At 37.8% G+C, this 11,534-nt stretch overlaps 1 long non-coding RNA gene across 1 annotated transcript; it reads left to right on the forward strand.

Moving 5' to 3' along the window:
• The first annotated feature begins 10,306 nt into the window (after positions 1-10,306).
• On the forward strand, positions 10,307-10,989 carry LOC147476484 (uncharacterized). Its single transcript, XR_015209296.1, has 2 exons — positions 10,307-10,546; positions 10,735-10,989. It is a non-coding gene; the product is annotated as an uncharacterized LOC147476484 (long non-coding RNA).
• The last annotated feature ends 545 nt before the right edge of the window (positions 10,990-11,534 follow it).

The raw sequence follows: 11,534 nt of genomic DNA on the forward strand, positions 1-11,534 counted from the left end.
AACAATTTGCACTTCACTACTTTGGATTGAGTGCCTCCCTATACAAAGACACAAAATAATATTAATACTAAGTTAACGAAGTATGCAAATTAAGTAAAATAGCTTTCAAAGATTGTATACATACAACTGAATTCATATTTTGTTTGTTTTATACCGATAAACTTCGATGGTCACGTGGGCCAGAGGAAGTGTTTTGCAGATTTTGATTGCTTTCTACCGATAGACTTTGATGGTCACATTGCGCCGTAGGAGGTGTTTGCAGATTTTGATTGCTTTGCGCTGATAGACTTCAATGTTCATGTTGAGCCGTAGGAGGTGTTTGCAGATTTTGATTACTTTGGACTGATAGACTTCGATGTTCATGTTGAGCCACAAGGGGTGTTCGCGCATAGGGCAAGCTCGACCATCGAAAGAAACTTGATGTTTTTTTGGCAAGTCGAGACAAGGTTGAAAAGAAGACCCGTCCGACTGAAAAAGAATTTAGGTATAAGTAAACACAAAGATTAATACATACACGTACTCATCTTAGAATCTTATAATATATTACAATAAAATATTTACTTCTTGATTATTCAACACTTTAGCAAGAGTTTCTTTAACAGCAGACAATTCTTTCAGCACATCAAAATATTGGTGCTCTAGTTCACACATCCTCCCACTGTACTGTTGAGTAACATATAAAGTTGAAGCAGTAACTCCATATCCCACTCCTCTTAGACGCCCATTAGGATCAGGACCTAAAACTTGTGAGAGTGCATCATCTTTTCCAGTCCATACTAGGACTCATTTCATTCAGCTGGTCCTATAAAATAAGTAGAAAAATATAGACAAATAATAATAGTAAAACTTAGCCACAACTATGAGAGAACGATGCAATCTATATTTAATTTTTGTTCAATAAATAATGACATACTATCTTTCCTTTTCGCCAATTCATTAACCGTTCTCCATTTTTCCTTCTATGGCCTACAACCCATAAAGTGGATCTTGTAACAGGCACAGCACCATCGCTTTTGTGATTCTACATATATATCATAATTAAATAGAACATAAGTAAAACTTAATCAAATTTCAGACAAAAGATGTACTATTCAATAAATGTAAATTATTTACCAACTCATCTTCCAATCTACTAAAGCCTTTACGACTAGTAGTGTGGGGCATCTTGTGGTTAGCCGCTGCCTTCTTTCCAATTTCCCTTAATTTCTACACAACAAAATAAAATAAAATTATATTATATAAGTCTCAAAATATATTATACAATGGTTCAATAAAAATTGATACCTTGTATTCATCGGTCGAGGTATATCACGACAAACGCCTCCAATCAACTAGCATTACACATCGGTGTGGGGTGTGCAACTCTATCCTCATCATTATCATAGGCATCATAAAATGCACTCCTCAATTTTGTTTTGTATTCACGCAATCTTTCCCAATCATTTTAAGAGTTTGTTTTTAGCATACTGACTACAAATCTTTGTCACAAAAATTAAATAAAGAAAATCATTACACTTTTTCAATCATAACAAAAGATATATGGAATTGAAACAAACAAATTAAAATTATTATCTTTATACAATCCCACACTTTGTCTTTAATGCCTCTAAAACTGTCTTTGCTTTCGGGTACTTTATGCCAAGTACGAAAGCTAATAGGAACACGATTCCTTGCAAGCTTACCCAAGTAGCTGCTGAAGAATTTTGAATTAGGACCAACAGATTGACCTTTTATATTGAAGCTGACAAACAACTTCTGACCATGTGGAATAGTTTTCAAGAAGTTTAGTTTTGTTGGTCCCCTATGTTTTTTCTTCTTAGGATGGTTTAATCTTTCCGATGTATCACCCTCTCCTTCAAAGTCGTCTTCTTCCCAAACCTGGTTCATTCAATCCTAGTTGTTCCCTTTCCATTTCCTCGTAGATCCCTTAACCTTTCTCGGTTGTCCCTTTCCACCTCTTGGTTAACAATTTGTTGTTGGCTTGGCATCTTTTCAATTTCCTGAATTTTCTTTCCCGCGCGATTTGGTTGAACCTCAAGTAGTTTGTACATAAATCATTATACACTAATAAGTATAATTAAGAACATTACATGGGAGACATGGGAAGGAGTTAAATATACACAATGACATAATCATACCTGCATGTACGCGTTCATTCTTGTTAGTTGTTGCCAAGTCAAATGCTCTCTTAAACTTTTGAACCTTAGCTCTTGCACTCTTCTGATACTATATTTTTAATGAAAAAAATAAAATTAGAATACTAAAGAAAACAAATTAGAACAATTAAATTGAGATAACTATATATGAATATGAAACAACTTACTGGAGTTAGTTCTATTGCTTTCTTCTTCATCATTTTTCTTCACATGTACAATGAAAGATTAGAAAATAATCATCCTCAAAGAATTAAGAGTATTATGGGGCTTACACAGTTCTAACAAAATTATAATTATCGCTAGTGGCAAAATGCTAACTCCATTATTATATACATATAACGACGATAATGCTCAACAATATGTATCAAGAAATCAGTAATAGCTATTCAAGAAAAATGCATCTAGCATAACATAATAATCAAGAAAACTATAATAACATTGTCTAAACACATTGAATCAACAAATTAAAAAGAAAACTGCAAAATAGTCCTAATAATCCACCAACTCCCAAGTGTGGGATTAAAGTCCTAATCAACCCAAAAACCAATCCAAACGTTGCAACATTGTCCACCACCACGACTCCACCTTTCAACGATATTGAAAAAGTGAATACACAGAAATAATAGTACACTTGATAATAATTATAAAAGATAAGCAAAAATAACAAAAACACTCTAACTAGGAGAAAACACACAAGCATACCTAGTTAAGTTTTATTAATTTCTTTTCCTTTTGTTGAGTACCCAAGTTCCCTCATAGTCCCGCGGCCATACACTTCATCACCCTCATCACCTTCCACTTCATCAACTAACCCCGAACTTGCAAAAGGTGGTGGAGGGTCACATTGCTAAGATCTTCCTCACCATTACACTTTCGAGTCACGAAATCCACGAGGAGGTGCTCTCAAAACCACATACCAGATTGCTTTGTCACTTGATTCTCGAGCATAAAAATAGGTTCATCTTGGGATGCAAGAATAAAAGGGTCATGCTTGTGTGTTAAACCACCCTGATGCATTGACTAATGTCAATCCCTCTTCAACTTTGACCCCACTTCCTACGTTTGCCCAATCACATTTGAACAAAGCAGATATTGAAATGTACCATAATCTAGCAAAATTATTTCCTTGATCACACCATAATAGGTCACAACTTGCTCGATTTGCTCGTTGTCCTTAGCACTTGCCCTACATAAGCTACTACTAGCGGCGCTGATACTCCGGAGTTTTGAGTTCCTTTCTAACCATCCTTAGTGTGGAAGCGGTGACCATTTATCACGTAACCTTTATAGCTCACAACATTGGGATCTGGACCATCAGAAAGTGAATCTAACAAGGTAGATACATGTTTCGCTTTCTTCTTATTTTCAATCTAAAAGCACATTAAAAAAAAAACATAGTTAAGTACTCGCAAAGAGTAAATACCCTAAAAGCTTATAAAATGTAAATGTAAAACAGATCCTCACCTCTTGCTTAAACCACTCATTGAAACATTCGACATGCTTTGCTACTAAAGCACCTTCGTTTCTCCGTAATCGAGGTTCTCTATGGACAAGCTCTTTCTTGTGTTCTCTGCTTAATTACAAGGTAAGTGTTAAGTATTTCAACTTCCCATGTATACTTTTAAGTGCTACATTTAACAAAGTTACTTACTCAATGTACGGATGAACTTCCTCAAAATTAAGTAAAATGCAACGATGTGCAACTTTGACCATATCTCTTTCTAATGTTACAACTTTCCCTTTTAACAGTGGTTTTTGATAAACGATTAAAATGAATAGTCTTACCTACAAAATGAACGATGAACTCAAAACGTAAGTAAAACTAAACTATTTAGGATGTTATTCGTTTATCAAAGTTTCTACTCTCAAGTCTATCGAAATAGAGTGGAGTAACGAATTCGTTCCACTCCTAGTCCTTCCGCATGCTATGTTCTCTAAGTATAAGTATTCGGTTCTTAAGGTCTATGAGAGATTTACGAATGAGGCAACTAGACTACGATGCAACTACCCACAAAAAATGCAACTAGTCGGTTATCAAAATAACTAAGGGAATGCTACGTTGATTCGATGATAAGGAGTTAGAGGGGGATTGATTCCACCTCAACTCGACTTAATCCTATTAACGACGAATCGTCAGAATCCGAATTGAATCGCCATAAACAATTGGTTCTTCCTAATCCCTAATTGCACATGGCATTCCTACCAATTCATAACTAGCATGTGAACGATTAAACCCATTCTCATGGTGAACTAATCGTTTCTAGAGTGGAAAGGAAATTATGACGATTCTACGATAGTCGGAATCAAGCTTTCATCAAGGCTTCTCAACACCCTCTAATGGAGGTTTAGCCGAGAATCATTACGCAATCATTTCCGATTACATTTAAACTAAACATGATATAAAGAATTGAAATTTACTAATCTAAATTAAACAATAATTAAAATCTAATTAATAACTAAGAATTGAATAACAAGTAATAAATGAAATTAGATCTAACACAAATGTAAATGACAAGAATCGAAATTGACAAACTAGCTATTTTATTTATCTAATCAAAATGAAGAACAAGATTCAAAGGTTTAATCTAATACAATAATTGAAATGGAACTAAACTTAATTAATCTATATAAAAAACTAGATCTAGAATTTATTAATGGAGGCTACTAATCTAATCTATTTCTAGGTCTAATTATCTACCATTAACAAACTACCATTAACAAAGAGCTAAGCTTTTATTTTTATACATCCAGATCCAAAAATCGTGCATGGGCTTGGAGCCATGTTTTGGGCCAGAAAATCAGGCCCAAAACCCAATTTTCAAATCAAAAGGCCTCTTCAGTTGCAGTTGGCTTCAACAGACTTTTCGTCCACTTCTGCTCCTCTGATTGGATCAAGGCTTAGACCATTGGAAAGCTCTTTCCGATCCGGTCGTTTTGACATAAGGTAGGCCCCATTCCGAGGTCTGAGTCCAAAGATACGGCCTTCGGAAGTTCTGCTGACTTTTGCTCCTTTATCTTGCTAAAGTGGCACATTTCTGCACATAATGGACTTTGAAGCCTGAAATCATAGTACAAAATACCGCGATATATCGCGATATATATCGGTTTTGCAGCCAACCGACATAAGAAATCACTGATATATTTCTGGGCATGAGAAACTCAACTTATCTAGTGAAATCTTGGTAAATTACGATATTTTGGAATATAATCCAATTTACCGCGATAGATTGGTTTGTATGGGGATTGCAAGTATTGACCCGACAGTTCTTCTTCTTCCTCCACCCTCCTTCAGAAAACCAATGTTTTCATCAATTTCTTACACCCTTCCACCTACTTTCTCAGGTTCCAACTTCATAATTGAAAGTTCCACCTCCACTACAACCAATCTAAGCTCTCCCTCAACCAATCTAAGCTCTCCCTCTATCTTATTTAAACCCCGTGATCCTTCTCTCACAATTCATATGCCCATCAAGAATAGACGACCAACAATCACCACTTGAACACCGAACACGTTCTTCTTGTGTGTATCGTATTATAATGGGTAAAAATAAAGACGCCGCTTGGAAGCATTTGTCAAGAAATCCCGGCAATAAGAATGGGACTATATGTAACTATTGTGGTGCAATTTTCAATGGTGGTGGGATCACTAGATTTAAACACCACATAGCGGTGGCAATGTAAATGTAGAGATGTGCGAGAAAACAAGGTAAGAAGGTTAGGGACTTGTTTAGAAATATGGTAGACAATGCTAAACTAAAGAAACTAAACAAGGCGGTAACCAACGAGAGTATGAGGAAGCAATGTGTAATACTCAAGATGTCGATGATTCGATGATGAGTTTGAGACCCAACATCGGGGTTATGATCTAGATGATCTTGAGCAAGCTAGAGAGCGCGTCACTTGCAAGCCACCACAATGAAAACCAACAGACCGAGGTGGGAGTTTACTTAATGGAGGTAGGTGAAGGGTCATGTTCTAAAAAGAAAGGGAAAGGGAAAATGGGGTCTCTCTTTAGAAGATCCAGTAGCATGCGTGCTGGTAAGCAGCCAGATATTGCAACCATCGACGTTGACCTCATTCGAAGAGAAGATACAAAGCAACCGTCCATTAAACAATCGTTTAAAGCTGGGTCGAGGGCATTGGGTGATCAGTTTAGAACATTTTTTGGAAAATTTATCCATTATGCTGCAATAAACCCGCACCAAGCTATTGCCAACCCGTATACTCAGCCTATGATTGACGCAGCTTGTAGAGCGGGCCTAGGAGTAAAGCCTCCCTCCGCTTATGACTTATTTCATAAGGAACTAGATATTATCTATCTGGAAGTTGAGGAATACATTGAGGCCTTGAGATCAAAATGGGCGACATATGGGGTGACTGTCATGTGTGATGGGTGGACGGGTCCAACAAGGAAGTCTCTCATGAACTTTCTTGTGTATTGTGATGGCCAGTGTTGTTATGTACGCTCCGTGAATGTTTCAAAAGACTATAAAGACCACATATCGATCATGGATCACATGAAGTCCGCTAATAAATTAGGTCGGCAAAGAAAATGTTGTCCAAATTGTTACGGACAATGGACCCAACTACAAGAAAGGTGAGAACAGCTTAGCTAGGCTTCCCGGTATGTTAATTACAATTATGATTTATATGTTCTTCATTTTCTTTTTCTAATAAATGTTAATCTCAATAAGATACTGAGGTACAACTTGTTTTGGTCCGGATGTGTTGCCCATTCGATTGATCTAATATTGAAAGACTTCTGTAAGAGAGCATCGGTTTTGAAATTAATTAAAAAAGCTAAGGTGGTGGTGACCTACTTGTACAACCATTCACGGGTTTGCGAACTGATGAGAAGGCTTTGTGGTGGTGACATAGTCAGACCTGCTTTGACAAGGTTTGCCACAAACTTCTTAGCTTTTACAGTATGTGGAATAAGAAGGATGGACTTAAAGCCATGATCGCATTACCTAAGATTGGGTGGCAATAAGAGGACGAGGCAATAAAAAAATGGAGAAACTTGAGGATATTATTAATGAACGACAGTTTTGGAGAGATGTCAAGATTTTAGTTGATTGCATGGAACCTTTGGTGGAGACATCGCGACTTTGTCGATCGTACCAAACCTACTATGGGATTTCTCCACGGATGGATGTCAATGATGAAAAAGAAGATTGAAAGTACCAAACGCCATCCGAGAATGGGTTATTAGACTAATTGATCGCAGGTGGACAAAGAATTTGAGTCACACATTGCACTTGGCGGGTGAGATAAACTTCCCCAAAAAATTTAATTAACCAAAATGGGTTCTTAAACTAATTGATGGCAGGTAACCAAATATTAAAATGAAGTTATTGTTTCTTTTTGTAGCCTACTACCTTAATCCCTGTCATACAATATGGTCCGTAACGTCCGGTGGTAACTATTGATCCAATTCTTATAAAGGTCGCTCAAGATCACGATCGGTGTCTTGGTCCCGACATTGCAACCCAAACACTATGCTTGTCCGAGGTAAATATGTACTCATTATATGGAAGAATTTGATCCATATCATTTTTCTTATGAGATAATAATTTTCATATCAGATAAAATCTTTTCGAGAGGCACATGGTACATTTGGGCGACCCATCGCTCTTCAACGATCGCGCTTCGGAGATGCCGGGTTAGTGAAATAAAAGTTTAAATACAATGTTTTATTGAAGGTGCTAAAACTCTTTAATCGACAATAGGTTTCTCATGCAGCGGAATGGTGGACTTTGCATGGTGGGGATGCCCCAACCTCGAGAGCCGTGGCTATTAAGATTCTATCCCAAACTGTTGCATCATCCGGATCACGAACGGAACTCGAGCACGCTCGAATGGTGCATTCGCATTGCAGCGTTGTAGGTTGGCGGATGATACACTACATAAGTTAGTGTACGTGCACTACAACTTGAGGCTCAAAGCCAAGAACCTAAGGTTGCAAATATTCAAGACTTCCATGCCAAATCTTGACCTCACTTTCGGTTGTACCCGGCCGGCGGAGAGGATGCACCTTTTGGATGGATCCAAGACGATGAGGGTTCGAACCCGAGTTGGACGAAGATGGGCGGCGAATGCTTACATTGCTCATGAGATCGTGTAGAAGTCGAAGAAATTCTTGTACCACCCCACGACACGAAGATGCATTGGATGACACTCTTCCTCCCTCCGAACGAAAATGATGAACCTATTATAGGAGATGGTTCGGACTTATTTGCTTCATCCTCGAGGTTTCGGATGATGATGGTGGTAGTGGTAGTGGTGGTGGCGGCGGGCGGTGGAGATGGAGCAACCAGTTTGCAAGGTGTGGGGGGTAAACGAAGGGTCGGAGATGGAAGTTATGCCTCCATTACGCTTCAACGGGCGAATCAGAATTTCAATATGCCACCCAGGATGAGGATCATCTTTGGGGCTTCACGCATGCCTAAATCAAAGCGGGTAAGACAGGAGGAGGCCACATCCTAATGTCGAAAACAGCAGAATCAGCCAACCGGAGCAATCCTTCGAGTGAGGGATATACATCCGGATACTCTTATCGCGAGAGGCAGGACAATCAAGTTGGAGGCTTGTTTGATTGGAACACACCCCAAAATTACTATCCTTCTGAGGATTACAGTTCCTCGACTCCATCTTATGCCTATGGAAAGCTTCCCGCGGGGTATAACTCTTCGTCGTCACATGGCCAAATTCCTCAAGCATCTTCCGATTATGGCTATTCTAGTGGGAGTTATGCAGTACCACATAGAGGAGGTGGGGAACAATGGTTTCCAGCCCAACTGCAGGAGTGGTTAAACCCACTCACTGGTGATATCGAGATGGCTGTTGCATCCATTTCATCCCCTATTACTGAGAAGCTTGGGTATCCTATTATTGGCTTCTTGGTTACTGGTTGCCCAGATCAAGTGACATATGACGGGCACGTGAGGGATTTCTTTAACTTGTACAGGCTCTATGACATGGATCCAGTACTGTAACAGCTTCCTTCCATCACTTGCTACACAGGTCGTGTTTCGTGGTCAAAACATTGAAGCTGGCCGTAGCTCATTCTGGGGTTAACCTCTTGTTTGCAAATTGCACTATTTCTTATGCCTCTTGGTATTGTTGAGTTAATTTACCAACTGCACTTTTAATTTGTTTCATTGCGTGTTTGTAACTTGATAAATTTTATAATAAAATGGAGCTTTACTGTCAAGCTTATATGCAATTTTCCATGCGTAGAGGCATTATCATTTATAGTAAAATGGAGCTTTACTGTCGAGTACTACGGAGGAGGTATTTCTTTCTCCTGTTTCTTTGGATCTGGTTACTCTTTCAATTTCATTTTATTGTCGCTTCCATCTAATATTGTAGTAGCTGCAGTTTGCAGGAACCTCTAATATTAAAAATTTAGCTTTACTTGTTGTCTTCTGAGTATTGTGGATTTAGCTTTACATGTCTCAAATCCTATTTGGGATTCACTTTGCAGGAATTAGAAAAATTATATCAAAAGTTTGGAGAGAATGTTTTGGATGCAACAAAGAAGTTTGAAAATTTAATTACTGATAAGAAGGATATTGAAGGGTTGCCTGCTTCAGCACTTGGTTTAGCAGCGCAGACAGCAGTTTCCAAGGTACTTCACGCGGAATACTATTAATGTGGTTTTGCACAATGTTACTTAATTTACTTCTTGAATTTTCAATTTTTTTGCCAGTCCTTTTTTTTAACAAATAGGTTGTAGGGTACACTTACATTGGTTTTCTTCTTCATAGGTGTGAGCCACTTCCAGATGGTCGCTTCTATTTAGAGGTGAAAATACACTACATATCTTATTTAGAATTTAGAGTTTGTTTTTTTGTTTTTTTTTCACTATTGCACTAAGCACGAATGGATCTAGCTAAGACATGGTTTTGCAGTAATTTTCCTTCACACACACATAATTTACTTGCTATCTTAGAGATCAGGATGGGTTAGTTCTTTCTATTTCAGCATCAGACCATCAGTAGGTTAATATTTGCTTTTCTTTTTTATGCCAGTAAAGGAATAACCGTTATGTATATCACATTGGTTATATAGGTACCGTGTTGCCGAGGTTGAATGGATTCAGGATATATATCCACTTGAAGGGACAAGAGATAGGCAAGATGTGAGTGTAGCTCTTTGACTTGTCACATTTTACAGAGTTTTCTGATTGAAACAGAACTCATAACTTATTGCATGTTTGTAAAGTGATTTTGTATATTATTAAAATTTTATCCCTTCCACACATTTATGCGAGTGTATGTCCTTTAACCTTCGAGAGGATAATGTGTTCATATCCATGTCCTAAATTTTACAGTCTTGATTCTCTTACCTATGTACATATTTGGGCACCATAGGGGCCGGCGTAACAGGTCAGTGCTCCACTGCTCCCCTTTCTATGCCCTTAAAGCTCAGATAATTTCTATCAGATGGTCAGCAATTTGCAAAATCTTCATGATGATAATATTTTTTTTTACGAGAACAACTCAATTTGTATCACAAGACTTGTCCCTATTTGTATTTAACGTTGTTATCTTATGTATTTTTTTCTCCCTTATAGTTGCAAGAAATGGCTAGAGGCACATCAGAACTAGCTCTCTCATGGATTAGACGAGCAAGAGAAGCTGCACAAACAGGTAAGACAATTTTAGTATGCAACAGCCAGAAAACAAAAACCAGATATTTGTCTACCAAAAAAAGGAAACCGACAGAGAAGCATTATTTGATGATCCACCCAAATAAGGTTGTGGATACCCTGGTGTAACAATATTCAAACATAATCATCAATATGAAGCACAGTTTACTTTTTACTTTACTTTCTCCAGCGGTGATATATTGTGAGACTTGCTTATGCTTTCATCTGTTTGTTGCTATCTAGTTACTGTATTTGGGTGTAGGGTTTAGGGAGTTGAAACAAAAACTCGAAGAAGTACATGTATATAGTGCATGTCTACAGGGAAGCCAACAGAGCAGCGGATTATTTGACCTCTTTAAGAGGGCCACAGGGTAGTAACACCTTTACTAAATCATAGAGGACAAAATCATAGAGGAGGATAGGCATGGGTTACAACATGAACGGCTAAGATTATAAAGCCATAGGAAGAAGCTGCTTCTGGGGAAGGATCACCTGAGTAAGATCTGATGTCTTCATTTGTACTTGTAAAGATTTTTTTCAAGTTAATACAAAACCCGCTTGCATTTTTGCAAAAAAAAAAGTTACTGTATTTGGATTTTGGAGTATCTATGAGACGAGGCAATGGTACTATATAAAATAAAAGTAAAAAAGAAAAAAATATAAGAAGATGTACAATGGTTATCAAAGGTCAGAACTGAGAAGACCTGTCTTTGTAAACTAGGGCT

The sequence above is a fragment of the Coptis chinensis genome, chromosome 9 (genome assembly GCF_015680905.1).
Source record: "Coptis chinensis isolate HL-2020 chromosome 9, ASM1568090v1, whole genome shotgun sequence".
In the NCBI taxonomy this organism is placed as follows: Eukaryota; Viridiplantae; Streptophyta; class Magnoliopsida; order Ranunculales; family Ranunculaceae; genus Coptis; species Coptis chinensis.